An 18,487-nucleotide genomic window follows, 5' to 3' on the forward strand; every position below is an offset into this window, starting at 1 on the left:
ACCCGCCCTGTGGCCCTTCTGGTAACAGAATCAAAGAGAAATCAGTCTAGAGAAAGAACAGGCCCAGTATCTATTCCCATGAGCCAACATGTTATAGTTTGCCCCCAGGGAAAAGAGAAAAGTAACTAGACCTCTGAGGAAAAGTGGAGCAGAAAAACATATTACCCAGTCGCACTAAGAACATTTCTCTTTTAAATGATCGGTGCCTAGAATAAAAATTAAATTTAAAAGGTCTTATTATTTTACTTAGTTTCACTACCTCAAAATATATCTGCTAAATAGATCGAATGCATCCTTTATTGCAGGCCTAATGGAATTTCGGCACCAACAACCTGATGCATTTTTAGTCCTTACCTTATAAAACTTCATGTCTATCAGATCCCTTAATGGACAGAGAAGGTCATTAAAGTTCCAGACATTTCTGCAACCTGGGCCTGGAAAGTAGCAAAACCCATTTTTTCAAATTTAGTGATGGCCTGTGTCGTACAAGCCGACTCCAAGGATCTAATTGGCCTGAGAATCTCCAATTCTGTTGGAGGCCAATTTGAACCTACATTTGTAATTTATGATTCAGGAAGACAGGACCCATACCCAATGGACATTTTTAGCAGCAAGGAGGAAAAAAGATTAGCCATCTCCTAGCTGAAGGAGGGTCAGTCTTCTAAGCAGGCTGGGCAGAGTCAAAGAGGCAGCTCCTGTAGCCGTGAGGTTCGTGGAGTTGGGCTTTGGTCAGTTGGGTCTCCACACATAGAAGCATGCCAGAACAAGCTTCTCCAGCACTATAACCCTTCAGGTAGCTGGGATAAGTTTGGTGAGATCAGCATAGCTATAGAAACACTACAAAACAGTTGTAAAATTAAAAAGATCATTGGGCTTCCCTGGTGGCGCAGTGGTTGAGAATCTGCCTGCCAACGCAGGGGACACGGGTTCGAGCCCTGGTCTGGTAAGATTCCACATGCCGTGGAGAGACTGGGCCCGTGAGCCATAATTAACTGAGCCTGCGCGTCTGGAGCCTGTGCTCTGCAACAAGAGAGGCCGTGACAGTGAGAGACCCGTGCACCACGATGAAGAGTGGCCCCCACTTGCCACAACTAGAGAAAGCTCTTGCACAGAAACGAAGACCCAACACAGCCAAAAATAAATAAATAAATAATTAAAATAAAGGAATTCCTTAAAAAAAAAAAGATCATTGAGTTGGGATGAGTTGGTGGTTTCAGGTGTAGTGTTACCATTTATTTCCTGGGAAGAGTCTGGAGAACTGGGTGGGGAGTCATTATAACATGGCTTAGTCAGCTTCAGAGTTAGAGCTGTGTGCACCTCAGTTCTGCCACTCATTAAGCCATGTGGCCTCAGACAAGACACGTCACTTCTCTGAGCTTCAGTAAAATGGAGATAGGAGCACCTGCCTTGAAGGATTGTTCAGTGAGATCAAGTATGTACTAAATATATCATGTGCCAAATCAATCAGTACTCTTATGGTAATGAGTTGACCCTTTCCGAAGACTCAAATTCCCAAGGACTTCAAATTTCTCAACACTTTTTCCTGTCCATTACCTGCAACAAGGTGTCCAGAGTCAGGGACTTGCATATAGCCTGACACACAGTAGATATCAGGAAATACTTATTAGCTTGGTTTAACTGTATCCTCAACCCTGATTAAACACCCATTATCACTCCAAGGTATGACAAACTCTGCAGCCCCCAGAAAAAACAGGCTGATCTCAGAGCTTCCAAACTAATCCAGAGACGGTAATTTAGGGCAGAGGGTGTCAGGAAGAGGGCAGTAAACCAAGAGGTCCACCCACCGTGTGTGAAATAGTATCTAATAATTAGTGTCACAGGCATGTGGGAAAGGGTGTGCATCATCCTAGGTATGGGTCACTGCTCTGCGAAATTCCCCATAGCCCACTTTAATTCAGACTTCCAAGAACACTTTAGAAGGCCTAGGAGTTCCTAAAATTATAGGAATGAAATTTTCAATCACCCCACTGGTCAGCCAGTCACCTGAAATGACCAAGCCTCTTGGTCATCCTACCAATGTGCTGGACATCTTCACCTTGAGGGTTCCCTTTTTGCTGAAACTCAGGAATAAATGGAACAGCTTAGGGGAAACGTTTTTTCACCTATGATTAACAGACATACAGTGCCATCACATTCACCTACTCTGATTTAATATTTATCACTTCATTAGTGTGGAAAGCCCAAGATTATTGCTATGAAGGTCATGGAAGGATCCAAGTAAGGTCACTTATTTCTCCTTATCTAGCTGTGGTCATTTGCAGTCAGCTGTGTTCAGCCTACATGAAAACTAAAGCCTTGGACTTCCCTGGTGGCACAGTGGTTAAGAATCCACCTGCCAACACAGGGGATACAGGTTCGAGTCCGGTCTAGGAAGATCCCATGTGTCACGGAGCAACAAAGCCCTTGCACCACAACTACTGAGCCTGTGCTCTAGAACCTGCGAGACACAACTACTGAGTCCGCCTGCCACAACTACTGAAGCCCGTACACCTAGAGCCTGTGCTCTGCAACAAGAGAAGCCACCGCAATGAGAAAGAAGCCCACACACTGCAATGAAGATTAGCCCCCGCTCGCTGCAACTAGAGAAAGCCTGCGCGCAGCAACAAGAATCCAAAGCAGCCAAAAATAAATAAATAAATAGATTAATTAATTTAAAAAAAGAAAACCAGAGACTTTACTTCTTGCAGAGCCCTAATTACAGAAGGTTAGACAGTTAGTAGAGACATTTAAGGTTTGCATAGGGACTTCCCTGGCAGTCCAGTGGTTAAGGCTCCACGCTTCCACTGCAGGGGGCGCAGGTTCCCTGGTCAGGGACTAAGATCCCGCATGCTGTGTGGTGTAGCCAAAAAAAAAAAAAGAAAAGAAGAGAAAAGAAAAGGTTTGCATAAACCTTCATCATGCAGGTTTGGGATCCAAGTGAAAATGACAAGGAAAGCCATCCCACAGATTCTCATGTGTCACTTTAATGGCCCAGGTAGGGAGCCAGGAACCCATGTCAGGTGGACACTGCCCTCATGGGCATTCAGGCATCTTTTCCTGTGGCTCTCAGAGGACTCTGCCTGCAGCCCAGCCTTGGGTGCTCAGCTTACAAGCATTAGGATTCGCACCTGCTATTCAGAAATCAGGGCTCTCTCTCATCCCCAAAGAAAAGCCCATGGGAGGGCTATGCTCCACCTTCTTCTTGTATTAAAAGTATAGCTCAGCAGTGGTCTTTGTTTAAGGACAAAGAGTGATCTTTGGCAAAGTTTACCCCAGCCTGCCTTCAAATAAGGTAGAAAAGTAGAGAGAAGTGCACAGAGCTAAATTTAGGCTATCAAAGTACATTAAAATACACATAAATGCCCTTTCTTTTATGAGAAGTGCTGACATCAGATAGTGGTTATGGCTTCTTAATGCTTTTACTTGTTAAAAACAAAAAGTTGGCAATTCTGTTATATTCCCTCCCTCCCCCATTCCTGTGTTTTAAAAAATTTTGCTGGTCCTTAACATCCAGAAATATGGAACATCTGGAAAAGAGAAAATAACATGATGTCTGTGCTGTAAACCAGCTGTGGGATCTCAAGCAAACCACTGAGAGTCTTTGGTCTTTAGTTTCTTCGTCAGGAAATTGGGGGCGAATGGAGCCAAAGGTGGACTTGGGCATGGCTTGGGGGCAGGAGCAAAGTCAAGTCTGGAGTTTCCTGTGGGTCACACACATAATAAATAGTCATCATTAAAAGATATTTTACTGATGGAAATTAATTAGGTAAGTTTCAGATATCCATAATATCATGTAAGTCTAGATCAGGAATTTTTCACAATATACAAATGTTGGGATTATTTCCTGTTCTTTCTTTCTTTCTAACCGTGGCTATGAAAGCCCCCTATACCCAGCCTTCTTTGCTATCCCTGGTCCACTTTTGTTTCTCAAATGCCAAAAGTGGAGACCCTGGCACCAAAAGGAGTTTGCGTGCTGAGGTGCAGCCCCATCTGTAACCTTCCTGGTGGTTCTGCACTGTCTCCTGAGTTTCACTCGGGAGCTCATGATTAATCAGCCCCCACTGCAGGGCTTGAAGTTCTGGCCAGCTCTGTCTGCTGCAGTCAGGAGCTCATAAGTCTAACGAGGTAAAGGACAGAGGGCAGCCAACAAGCCCCTCTTGGAAAGAGCTGGGAGTGTCAAGGCAAGATCTCTGGGAATATTTTGGACACAATCTTGGCCTCAGGTTTTTGTTCCAATCAGCTAGCTAGAGATTCATAATCCAAAATTGGCTTCTAAAAGTGTGCTCAGCACATACCTCAGACTTTCGGCTCCTCAGATCCCAGAGGAGGGGTTCACTGTCAAGTTTAATATCCTTTGAATCTCCAAGGCTACAGAATCTTCAGACAGAGCCCAGGAAACAAGACATAATGGGTTCAAATATTAGCACTGCTGCTTACCAGCCATGTGACCCTCAGCAACTGATTTAATCCCTCTCAGGATCACTTTCCTCATCACTAAAATGAGATACAACGATGGCTTGTCATCAGGCTTCAATGAGAAACACAAGGAAAACGTTTAGCACAGTGTTGGGCATATAGAAGATACTCAAAAATGTTATCATTGTTATGTAAGGGTTTGTCTAGTACAGCAGCTCTCAAACTTTTTGGTTTCAGAACCCCTTTACACTTTTAAAAATTATGGAGGACCCCAAACTTTTGTTCATAAGGGTTATATGTATTGATATCTACTATATTTGGTATTAAAGCTTTAAAAAAATGTCTAAAACACAAGAATACAGAAGCTCACATTCCATTAGCTATCAGAGTGATGACGTCATCACACGTTATCTAGCTTCTGGAAAACTCCACAGCACACGCTAAGAGAAAGACAATGGAAAAGGCAAATAAAAGCTTAGTATTATAGCTTTGACCTTCACAGACCTCATGGCACACATCGAAAATCATGGGTATGTTATAGTCTTCTCTTTTCAGGAAATAGTATACTTTAAAATGCCCCACATTGTGGGCTGTTCTGCTTTTTTAGATTCCATCAGGTGAAGAAGCCAAGACCTCTTTTACTAAGTTATTCACAAGTTGATATCAAAAATTCTCATTTATAATCTGTGTAATTAGGTCTACAGTTTTTCTCATTTCTTCTAATTCTCTTCTTAACAGAAGAATGGGGGAATGTCCAAAAACAGCAATAATTGTTACTATATACTGGGCACCAATGTGCCAGGCACTGTGCCAGGAGCATAAAAAGCAAGTTGCCTGTGATCTTTACAATCACCCTTCAATGTACCCATTGTTATCCTAACTTTACGATTTGTCCGAGGAAACAGAAAAGTTAAATAACTTACATAAAATCATATTAGTAATTGATGTACCCAGAAGGAGTCCACCAGACTTCCCTGATTCTAAATATGCTCTACAATTTATTCTGCCTCTCTTGATCACTAAACAGGCACTTCACAATCATTTTCTTTTCTTATTTTTTAAGATAAATATAATGGCAGTGGTTGAGTCATGATCTCTTTGCATAGTTCTTCTTTTTAAAATAAATTCTATTTTACTATCAAAATCTCAGATGCTGTTTTTGCAGAAATTGACAAGCTAGTCTGAAAATTCATATAGAAATGCAATGGATTCACAATACTATCTTGAAAAAAAAGTTGGAGGACTTCCTAATTCCCAATTTCAAAATTTACTACAAAACTACAATAATCAAGACAGTGCAGTACTGGCATAATTATAGACACATGGATCAGTGGAATCGAATTGAGCCCAAAAATAAACCTTGATTTTCAACAAGGATGCCAAGGTGATTTAACAGGAGAGAATAGTCTTTTCAACAAGTGGTGCTGGGACAACCAGATATTCACTGCAAAAGAAAAGAGAAGAACGTGGAACCCTACTTCACACCATATACAAAAATTAAAATGGATCAAGGATCCAAATATAAGAGTTGAAACTGTAAAACCCTTAGAAGAAAGCATAGGAGTAAGTATTCATGACCTTGGATTAGGCAATAGTTTCTTAAAAGGACACCAAAAGCACAAGTCATAAAAAGAAAAATAAATTGGACTTCATCAAAATTTAAAACTTTTGAGCCTCAAAGGAAACCACTAAGAAAGTGAAAAGACATCCCACAGGATGGGTGAAAATATTTGCAAATCATACATAAGGGACTTGTATCCAGAATATGTAAAGAACTCTTACAACTCAACAATAAAACAACAAATAACTCAATTTTAAAATAGGTAAGAGATTTGAATAAACATTTCTCCAAAGAAGATACACAGATAGCCAACAAGTACATGAAAAGATGTTCAACATCATTAGCCATCAAGGAAATGCAAATCAAAACCACAATGAGATACCAGTTCACACCCAACAGAATGGCTAAAAATTTTTTTTCAAGAATTTTTTTTTGATGTGGACCATTTTTAAAGCCTTTACTGAATTTGTTGAACTATTGTTTCTGTTTCATGTCTTGGTTTTTATGGTCGCGAGGTATGTGGAACCTCAGCTCACCGACAGGAGATCAAACCTGCACCCCCTACATTGGAAGGTGAAGTCTTAACCACTGGAAACCAGGGAAGTCCTGTAGAATGGTTAAATTTTTTTAAAAAAAGATGTCAGACAAAAGATGTCTGACAAATGTCAGAGAGGGTGTAGAAAAGTTAGAACTCTCATACATTGAAGACAGGAATATAAAATGGTGCAGCTACTTTGCAAAACAATCAAACAGTTACTCAAAAGGTTAAATATAGAGTTATCTTATGACCCAGCAATTTCACTCCTAGCTATATATCCAAGAGAACTGAAAACATATGTTCACACAAAAGCTTGTGCATGAATGTTTATAGCAGCATTATTGATAATAGCCAAAAATGTCTTCAAATATCTATCAACTGATAAATGGATAAATAAAATGAGGTGTAGCTAGCTAGCTAGCTAGATATAGAAATAGATATGTGTGTGTGTGTATATATATATATATAATGGAATATGATTCAGCAGTAGCAAAGGAATGAAGTGCTGATTCATGCTATAACATAGATGAACCTTGAAAACATTATATTAAGTGAAAGAAGCCAGTCACTTGTGGACAATATATTGTATAACTTGATTTTTATAATATGTCTATAATAGACAAATCCATAGGGACAAAAATAGATTAGTGATTGAGAGGGGATGGGGGAGAGGTAAATGAGGGGTGACTCCTAAAGTGTACCAGGTTTCTTTTTGTGGTGATGAAAATGTTCTGAAATTAGATAGCGGTGATGATTGTACAACTTTGTGAAAATACTAAAAACAACTGAATTGTATACTTTTAAAAAGTGGATTTTATGGTATGTGAAATACATCTCACTAAAGCTGTTATTTAAAAAACATGAAATACTATTCTTAAATTGGGTTTTGTATAATTACATTCCTTCTGTTTTTCTTGACCTTCCAATCCACCCCAGGCAGTGAATCTGGAAACCAAACAAGTTATTAATTTTATTTAGTTGAAGTAATCTGCATTGCTGAAGGCTGAAGGAAATACAGTTTGAACCCAAGCACACCATATCATAAATTAAAGTGGGAAAGTTCATGTAAATAAAACCAGTAATAATTCAAGATTTCAACTTGTGAGTGTAGGCGTTATCCAGAGGAAATATGTTCCATGGGTGGGGGGAAAATGGGCTGGCATTTCATGGCACGGTTGGATCATTTTAAGCAAAGAATAAATGCTTCATCCCCATTTTTTGCCTTCTTGGTTTTTTTCCACAGATCCCAATTCCCACCTGAATTCACCGACATTCTGAAAGCTCCTGGGGAAGTTGTTGGAGACAGCTGACACCCAAGAGCAAGTGCCAGAGTCCTGCCCTCTGCAGATAAAGGCTGTGAGCAGCCTGGGACTCACTGAAGAGCCGGGGACCTTCCTGAGTCTCTCAGATACCAGCTGTCCTTGCGTGGGGTCCTGCCGAAGCCGGCACATCAGTGCAGCAGTCTGGGAGCAAAGGTCTCCCTGACACTTGTCACAGTGGTGAAATCTGGAAATGCTGAGTGAGTCCACTTAGGAAGGCAGAATGATGGGAAAATTAGATAAAAGAAGTCATTTGGTAGAATTAAGGAGAGAAAATAAGTTAAACCTCCCAACAGAATGCAATACTATCTCCAAGTCGACAGGTCATAAATACTCTTGTTACTTTTTCAGCCCATGAAAAATACTTCAGATTCTTTAAACATGTTACTTCTGAGCTACTCTTTTTTAAAGTGGTGACTAGAGATTGAGTTTACATGTTTCTGCAGGGGAGAAGGGGTTAATAAGAATGGGAGGGTTGCTATTGTTGTTGTTTGGTGTCTTACCATTTTTGGTAATACCGAAGCAACCGTAGTAGCCTTAAGAACCATCAACAAAAAGACAAGTCAAGAAATAAGAGAAATAGTCAAAAATTTCCAGGCCCCACCTCCAGCTTCTAAACAACCCAACATTCCTTATGGGAAATGCATCATGTCCCACTTTGGTAATATTGATGTTTCAACAAAATTTGAGCCTCTCAAAATGCAAATATTTCATTGTCCGTGAAAAGGACATTCATTAAATTAAAGCCAAAGAAAAGAAATGGGAAGAAAAATTCAAGAAGTTCAATGAAAATTAAAGAGATGAAAAAATAAATAAATAACTCTGACCAAACACAATTTTGCTGAGTTATACACAAATAATCAGGACCATATTGTGCAGATTAAATCTCCCTTGAACAACACTTCAATTTTAAAGTTAATAAGGCAAAGTGTTCAGTAAAAACTAAACCAAAAACAGCAAACATATATGGGATTTTGCCTGGAATGAAAATAGCTTTAAAAAAAAAAGCTTAAGATTTTGTTTTTCCTAAAACATCTAGATGCCTTCAGGGTAATGATTTCCCATGCCAGTGGTGACTAAAATAAGAGAAATTGAGAAGCCAAACCTCCCTCCCTTATCTGAATCTGGATCCATTTACTCTGAAATTTTTCACTACACTTATTTAAAGTATTTTAACTCATTTGCTTATAAATGTAATACTTTAAAAAAGACAGAAGTTTCTTTGATGAAATAATACTAAATATAAGTCAATACAAAAAGATGCTGAGAGTTTCCCTTCTGGATAGGAGAAGAGAAAATTAAAGTCAACTTAAAGTTGACTTAATTAAAGTCAAATTAATTAAAGTCAATTAATTAAAGTCAAATTAATTAAAGTCAAATTAAAGAGAAGTGAAAGGGGGCTTCCCTGGTGGCGCAGTGGTTGAGAATCTGCCTGCTAATGCAGTGGACATGGGTTCGAGCCCTGGTCTGGGAGGATCCCACATGCCGTGGAGCAACTGGGCCCGTGAACCACAACTGCTGAGCCTGCGCGTCTGGAGCCTGTGCTCCGCAACAAGAGAGGCCGCAGTAGTGAGAGGCCCGCGCACCGCGATGAAGAGTGGCCCCCACTTGCCGCAGCTAGAGGTGGCCCTAGCACAGAAACGAAGACCTAACATAGCAATCAATCAATCAATAAAAAAAAAAAAGAGAGAAGTGAGAAAAAAAGTCAACTAGAGACCATCCGAGTCTCTTTGGTCAATATTCAACCTTCCAGTGCTCCTTACAATTCCCTAGATCCCAATCATAACAGGTCATGCCTGACCATAAACACAATCCAGTCAGTTCTGCCATAATGCATATTTCTATAACACAACCTATTTCAGATTTGGTTAATAATGTAAGTAGAAGTTACATGGATTCATACATGATTTGTCCCAGTGTGTTAAAGTGGAGCACAACTGAATGCCAAGTACCCAAAGAGGGCTGAAAGCTGCAAACCATGGAGGATTATGATGCTGTACAAGGTGCCATTCATCCCCCATTCTTCTTTGCTCAGTCCAGCCATGTGCTCTGTATAACAAGGGCATGTTGTGCAGTTCTCCCCAAATTTTGTGCATTACACCCTTGTCTTCAGACCTCAGCAGATTCTCCTTGCCTTAGATCTCCTTCAATCAAGCTATCTTCATCTTTGTTTTAAAGATAGAGTTCTATATTCTAGTAATATTTATCTTTTAGGATGATTGTTTGTGCTGTCTAGTTACAAAGGTGAAAAGCAAAAATAAGCCCTGTTGTTTTTAGTGCTCAATTTTGCAGAACTCAGGATTTGGGGGAATGTACATATCACATGACAAAAGAAACATCTGTATCTGTGGGATGAAATGATCGTTTGCCTATTTATCTAGGATGGTAACTAATCTTGGTATAGAGAATTCATGGCACTTGTTGGATTGTTTAGTTTGACATGTCAAGCCTCTCCATTAACTAAATAAACCAGATTATTGCCTTTTCCCAAGTTCATTTCCTAACCCACATTGGGTCAGGTGAAAGAAGGCAAAAGGAATAGATGGAATGTTCTCTGTCACCTTTTTCTGCAAAGAAGATTGGTAAATGCTAGAGAAGAAAGACCAGAGAAGGAGCAAAACCAACGATCAATGCCGCATGTTATCCTGATAAACTTGGAATATTTCTAAATGCAATGTCTCAAACACTGATTGTTTTGCATCCAAACCTCTAAACTGACTCAGCTATTAAAAGGGACTGGCAAATTTTTTCCATGAGTCCTAGTTTACTCTAGTTAAGCCAATAATCTGGAATTGTGCCTAGTTGGGATAAATACTGCCTCTTGCTCTTTCATTGACAACAGTCCGAAGTGGATTGGGAGTTTGCCCAAAACAGTGGATCTGAACTGAAAGGGCATACCAAACACCTCTGATAACCCAACCTGACTCCTGACCCCCAAGACCCCCTTTTGTTTCAAAGCATCACAGCTGACACAAGCAGAAAAGAAAGAGCTACAGTTATTTCTATAAAAGTTGATGGTCCAGGGCTAGCAATGGAATTTTTGTTGAAGTATCAGTTCTCACTCTGATTGAAGGGAAAAAAAGTGCTGGTCTGTTTCTCCATAAATGAAAATCATGTTACATACTCAAGGGACCAGGCCCTGGAGAACGATGAAGCAGACATGGCTCTGACCAGCAAGAAGCTTACAATTTCCTATCCAGGAAGTTACAGATATTTACATAGGCATGGAAATATCCACTCTTGCATGAGCCTGAGAGTGGGTGTTCCTTACATTTTGCCTTCTAGGTGCCTTGCTTGCCTCACCCTACTGAATGGATGCAGACTTCATGCTCACTACTCTTAAAAACTCAAGATGATATATATAACTTGCACAGTTTCTCATTTTCATTCAGATAAAGGAAGTTGGTCCTAATTATTATTCTCCATCTCAAAAATGGGGAAACTGAGTCTTAGAGGCCACTGAGCACAAAAGCAATGAAACCAAGGTCTGGTTCCAAAGCCTGTGCTCTTCCATAGCATTTGTGACGTTTTGTTAAATAATGTCTTAATATAATAGATTTATTAGGCAATTATATATATGCACATATATATTATACATGAAATATTAAAAGATACTATATATCTAATATATAATGGCCTGTTAAATAATGGCCTAATGTAGATAGAGAGAGAGAGAGAGAGAGAGAGAGAGAGAGAGAGATAGAAATCTTGTATCAGTCAGGATAAGCTAGGAAACAAATCCCCAACTCTTGGTGGCATGAAGTATCTCTGAGAGGTCAGGGCCACTCCTCAGGGCAGCTGTCCTCCATGTAATAACTCAGCATCACATCTCCATATCAATAAATGTTTCCACACTTGCTGAAGCTGGGAAAAGAGGTTGAAGAGTTGAGCATCATCAGTTAAAGGCTTACCTGAGAGTATCACTTCTGCTCATATTTCACTGGTCAATGCGAGTCACATGGCCATGCCCAACTTCAGGGAGACAAGGATGGACAATCTTCCCAGCTGCCTGGAAGCAGAGGGAAACCAGACTCTAATAAAGAGTAGTAACATCTGCCACACTGCTCACCAGCAATAACTAGAAGGACAGTGCAGTGATTCAAAATAAAAGGTGATAGATAACTTGCCATTCCTACTCTCTTTGTCTTTTGCTAATAAAAAAAAGCACCCCCCCAAAAATATCATAACTGGTGGTTAGGCTTAACCCACCATTTATTCAGGCAATAATGTTAAGACATCTACTGGCAGCCACAGTGAAAACCACAACCAACATTTATAGGATGCTTCACAATTTACATAACATTTTCATATATATTCGCTCTATCAAGCAATATGAGAAGCCTCCCAAAAGTTTTGAAATGTTTCTTTTCTTTGGATTCTCACTATATGCTATGAAATAAATACCAAGGGCTAGACTGAGTGCTGAAGCTAAGTATAAAAGGATTCAAGGGGAGAGGGGTCAGTGTGTGCCCAATGTCACAGAGAGCTTCATGGGAGGGCAACTCGAAACTACATTGCAGGCTGAGTTTCGTGGGTAGGGTGTGGACATCAGTTCTCTCCACTGGGCCCTCCTCATGCTGATCCTGGGGGAAACAGTTACCTAACCTCAGCTGGGCAGATGTTATGAAGTTTGATAAGTGTATCTCATAAATTGGAAGTTGAAAAGTGCTGGCCGCTGAGCTGATGCTAGCTCATGGGTATACTCAGTTTGGCCCACCATTTTAATAAATGAACTGCCATCAAAATTTTGTTTCGAATCATTGTGTTTTATTTCTTGAAACATTTCAATTTTAGGGGGGCTTTGAAGAACATTTACCACTCTTACAAACTCTCCCACCTCCCCTCCCATACCTGTCCACAGCCTCCAGAAGCTGGAAGAGGCAAGGAACAGATTCTCCCCTAGAGCCTTCAGAGGGATTACAGCCCTGCCAACATTTTGATTTCACCCCAGCAAAACTAATTTCAGACTTCTGGCCTCCAGAACTGTAAGAGGATAAATTTCTGCAGTTTTAAGCTACCAAATGTGTGGAAATTTGTTACAGTGGCAATAGGAAGCTAATGTGACCAGAATTCCAGATGTTCTGGTTTCCACTTTCCAGATGAGGAGACTGTGGCCCAGTGAAAGAAAATGACGTCCCCATCATCATAAAGCTAGAGAGTGGGAGTCCAGACTAAGAAACATGGCAGCCAGCTCCCAGGTTGGGGCTCTCTTCCTTCACCAAACCATCTCCAAGAGGGATGTATGTGACCATAGAACTTTTTCCAGGAGATCATGGGAAGAACCCACCATGACTTAAAACAGGAACCACAAACCAAAATCCATCATGGCTGCAAGCCTTGGGTAAAAACAACATGCTGGTGTGGAGAAGCTTCTGGAAGAAACACCCAGGCTGTGCCTCTTGCTCGCAGAGTGCTCTTGGGAAGGTCCCTCATGTCCCTGGGCCTCAGTTCCCTCATGTGTAGGAGGAAGAAGTTGGGCCGCACCACTGGTTCTCAGAGACTCCCCACTTGGGGTCTTTGTGAGGGCTGAGGGAGCAGCCCCAGGAAGTGTTAGCCTTCATGCTCTGCCTTGACCCCTTCAACCTGAAGTACTCTCTTCTACCAGCTTCCCACACTGCACCTCTGTACCCATTTCTTTTGAACAAAAGTCTCCATAGTTAAAATTAAATTTGAAAACCACCATCTCTAAGCCTTAAATCTTTGCAGTTCCAGAACTCCACGTGGAATAGCAGCAACCAATCTACCGTCACTGTGTGTCCAGAGAATGGGTCCCAGTAAGCAAGACCGAGGGTCTTCCCAGGAGTCAGAAAGCACTTAACAGGCACGAACCGCAAAGTTATTCCACCCCGGCATCTGTGTCCATCAGAGAGTTCCTCTGTTCGCAGGCCCTGTGTCACAGCTGTTTTATCATGAATGACCTGAGCCACCCCTCACCAGTGGGCATTTAATGGCGTGAGACACTGCCCTGGGAACGCACAGACCTGTCAGGGTCCTCCTTAACGCTCACCAGGCACTGGGCTACTGTGCTTACACAGGCCCATAATCGTTCTAGTGAACACACACTAAAACCAGACAGATAGTGGCCCAGGTCCGGAGGGCACACCTCCTGGCGATCGGGCCTCTTAAGCCAAAAAGAATCTGTTTGGGTTTCCCTATCACTGATGGTCCCTGAAACTTACGTGGCCATTCTCTTCATCCACTCAGACACTTGGAAGAAAATGTATGATTAAAAGCAATTGTTGCATTATGAAAACGAATTGGACAAACTAACGTTATTGGCTCTGAGGCCAAGTAATAAAAAGGTAAATGTGAACAGGTGTGCCAGTTAATGTCCCTGGGTAATTGATTAAGTACGGTAACCCCCAAGAATCTGCCTCTTTTCAGCTCATACAAGTTAAAGTGCAGAAAGTAGGAAGTACAAAATATGCCCACTTTTAAAAGCTTTATTTTAAAAAGCTTATTATATTGTCCCCACCTGCACCATGATTAAGCACTCATTATTGCAGTAACAATGGCTCCATTGTTTCTTTTTTTATCCTAATAACCATATTTAAATTGCAGAATTTTTTGAGAGCTATAGCCATAATGAAACTGAGGTCCAGGAAGGTTGATTGCTTTTCCCAAGGTCACAGAGGGGCAGAGCCAGAAGCCTAACACACAGCTCCAAATTCTCAATCCAATAATTGCTTTAAGACATGTAACAAAGGGTCATTCACCACTGTCCCAGTTCAGAAGGTCTTGAGCTTATCCTATTCAGCAACACAAAGAATATATGTAGCAAGCCTTATCACCTGTAATAGTCTGGGTTCTCCAGAGAAACAACCAACAGGCTCATACACACACACACACACACACACACACACACACACACATCTGTCCCATGTGATATCTGCTGGGGCTTCTTCACTCATATATCTGGTGCCTCCACTAGAATGGCTCCAACAGCTGGAAGCTGGCTGAGCCAATTGACTGGGGTCGCAGGTCTGTGGCCTCAGTCGACTGGGCTTTGATCTCCTCCATGTAATGTCAGGGCTTCTTCCTCTCCACACAGCCTCTCCAAAGAACTCTCCATCTGGTCTCTCCAGCAAGGATATCCATATTTATTGTATGGCGGCTCGAGGCTCCCAAGAACACACGATCACATCTACTAGACCTTCTTAAAACTGAAGTCCACACTGGCCCTGTGGCACCTCTGCTTCATTCTATTAATTAAAGCAACTCACAGACCCAGATCAGAATCAAAAGAAGGAGATGAGACACAAGTATGTGAGTACCAGGTGTGCTTCATTGAGTCACGAGAGTTCAACATGCTCCATCATTCATGACAGCCTTGTGCTAAATCCATGTACCCATCCAAGTCTTTCCAGGGTGAGAGTCCTTTTGTTCTTTGGGCAGCTTCTCTTGGATCAGCCCCATTTTCCTGGGCCATAATTTCCCTCTGTAATTTCCCTTCTTCTTTCCCCTGGAGGTCGCATGGTACCTCCAAAGACATTTGCATCTCAAGCCCACTTTTCAGCAAGCTCTTTCACACTAGAGTAGATAGCCCATTAGACCCAGAAACTTCCCCCCAAACAAAACTAGTTTTTGTTTCCCTTGAGAGTCTAGAAAATTTAATATCCAAATTTTCCAGGAGCTCTAGGGCAGCAAAGATACGGCGTTCCATCCTTCTAATGCAAAAACAAAGGGGAAAAAGAAATGAATGAATTGCTTTTCCATTTTCAGAAACTGACTAGTAGAATGGTTAAGACAGCTAAACTCAGAGCCAGCCTGGAACTTACTAGTTATCTCAGTGTCCTCATCTATAAATGGGTATCATCCATCCCAGGGGCTGTTGTTAGGATTAAATGAGTAAATGTAAAGTACTTAGAACAAAACGAAGTGTTTTCTATGCTCATATAAACAGTTGTATCTTGTCATGCATGGCATGCATCATCCTCAAGTGCCCAGTGTGATAAGCAGGCAATCCAAGAAGATACAGTTTCTAAGATATTCATCTTAATCCTTTATCTTAGAAAAGGAAGCTCCATCAAGATGTGAAAAAATGCTAGGCTCCTTCTAGAGAAGGAATATGGGTCAGTATCAAGCTGTCCCCAATACATCCAGGTATTGGATTCCCAAAGGAAACATATTTGGGGGTATTTTCTACCAAAAAATTTATATGAAAATTATATAAAATATATATAATAGGTGATAGATTCTCAGACTCACCCACAGAAGCCTGTAGAAGCCATCATGCACCCAGGTGTAACAGTATAAAAGAAGCGAAGTTCCTACCTTCATATATGGGTTCTTCCCTCCCTTCCTCTCAGCTTACCTACCCAGTCATGGGCCTTGGGATGTCCTGATTCTGTCACCCCCAGCCCCCCATCAATACGGTGGGGTGGGAGGATAGGTAAGGAAGATGAAGGAAAATCTGTAGGGCCACAAGAGAGAGTCCCAGATGAAAGGGCAAACATGGGTGAGGCTTCACAACCCAAACCACTTCTCTGCCCGGCCCCTTTCTCCTCATCCATAGACCGAGGGTTAAGCTCTTAAGAGACAGTGTCAACTTTGTCTTAAAATGCCATTTACCAGACAGACTTTTTTTTAACATAGTCAGATGTGTCCTTCTACTGTTTTTCTTGCTTTTGTGGTTTCAGGCGTACCACGTACAATAAATCCCCTACATACGAACAGGTTCCATTCCAAGAGCGCATTCGTAAGTCCAACAAAATTAGACTAGGTTCCCAACTAACATAATCGGCTATATAGTAGTGTACTGTAATAGGTTTATAGTACTTTTCACACAAATAATACATAAAAAACAAACAAAAAATAAAGAAAACATTTTTAATCTTACAGTACAGTACCTTGAAAAGTACAGTAGTACAGTATAGCAGCTGGCATACAGGGGCTGGCATTGAGTGAACAGGCAAGAAGAGCTACTGACTGGAGGAGGGAGAGGAGGTGGGAGATGGTAGAGCTGAAGGATCGTCAGCAATAGGAGACGGAGGGCAAGCTGCAGTTTCACTCACGCCTGACATTGATGGCACAGTTCCAACAAGGAACCAGATGCACGTTCGCATCTTGGAAGGTTTGCAACTTGAAGGTTCTTATATAGGGGACTTACTGTACTTTAAATGTTCTGACCTTGCCACAGGACGTGTGTCAAGTACACCACTCTACCAGCAGTGGCCCGGGGGCCCACCAGAGGCAGTTTCATAGACATTCTTTGCTCTCACCTATGTTTTCCAATCCCCACTGTGTGCTTGTGGCTGCACAGACCCTGCTCTGGGTGGTTTCTCTCACACCCCCAGACCCCCGACTTCCTTTGGATCTTACAGAGAGATGTGGGTTCTCTAGTTATGATTCTCGGCTCAACCCCACCCCCACCCCCCACCCCCGCCTTCTCTAGGACCTGGCTGAGCTCTCCTAGGCTCCCCTTGGCCAGGAACCACTATCTGGCTACTCAAGCCCTTCATGAGGTTAAATCAAACTGCGATAAAAGACAAGTCACTTTCTTTGCACTATTCAGCCAGAAGGCCAAGCCGTTGACCAGAGCTCCAAGACTGACGGTCTTTCTTACTCTGAACTGAAAGGAAGCACGGGAGAGGGTCCAGAAAGGCTTCTATACAAACAACTGATGTCTGGAAACAGGCAGACCTTCAACGGCAAATGTCTTTTTTATAGCACCTTGAAGTTAAAATGACATTTAATTATGTGAATTAATTCCTGTTTTATAAGTGAATCCCAAACATTAGTTTTATTTCTAAGTAATATTTGATGAGTTTCATAACAATCTTTTTACAGAACCAAGGAAAAGAGATGACTCACAAACATAATAAAATTGGGTTCTCTCACTTCCCTTGGCAAAGCAGATAGTCTCCATAAGTCAATTTTTCTAAATTAACATGTGTTATTTTTTAGCCAAGAAAATAATTTGCAAGTGAACACAGAGATGGGTCTCGAGCTCCTCCAAGGACCACAAAGCATATCTCTCAGGCTCCGCGTTAGATATTTTTTCTCAGAAGAATCGCTCAGAAATTTTTGTTCCTCTCGGGGTTATAAATGATTCATTTACTTTTTTCATCTTTGACATTTTATGTGTTGCATATAATATGGCTGAAATCATTTTAAGTCAAGGAAAACTGACTTAGCTGTTTAACTTTCTGGATTTCTCTGTGAGACTTCTTTTATCACCAGGTAAATTGGGGTTCACATATCATCAAAGCCAAGAAAACATGGCAAAGCCAGAGTATTTGAAAACAGCTGCAAAAAAATGGGAATAAAAAAAGAGGAGAAGAAAATTTTAAAGACAGCCCAGGAAGATGAGGCAAGTTCGGAAATGTTAATAAAATATGGAGAAATGAAACCATAGCAAAGTTCAGTTTTGTCAAACACAGCATGTTTTTCACTGAAACTGCATCAATGTCTCTGTTCAGTTCATCTGGGTCAAAACCTTCTGCTAATATCCCCAATGTCATTATCCTTAGGGACTTTTGGCAAAGTTCCCAGTATTAAAATATATTTGAAACAAATTCATCTTCATCTATTTTCTCTTGACGTTTGTGCTGTCTTCATGCAACTGTTAGGAGACCAGTTTTGACTTTTCTCTCTGGGTCTCCATGAAAATACTACTTCTGATCACTGGAACGATTGCCTAAACCACCTTAT

This window comes from Balaenoptera physalus (assembly GCF_965194825.1).
Source record: "Balaenoptera physalus genome assembly, chromosome: 7".
Taxonomy (NCBI): Eukaryota; Metazoa; Chordata; class Mammalia; order Artiodactyla; family Balaenopteridae; genus Balaenoptera; species Balaenoptera physalus.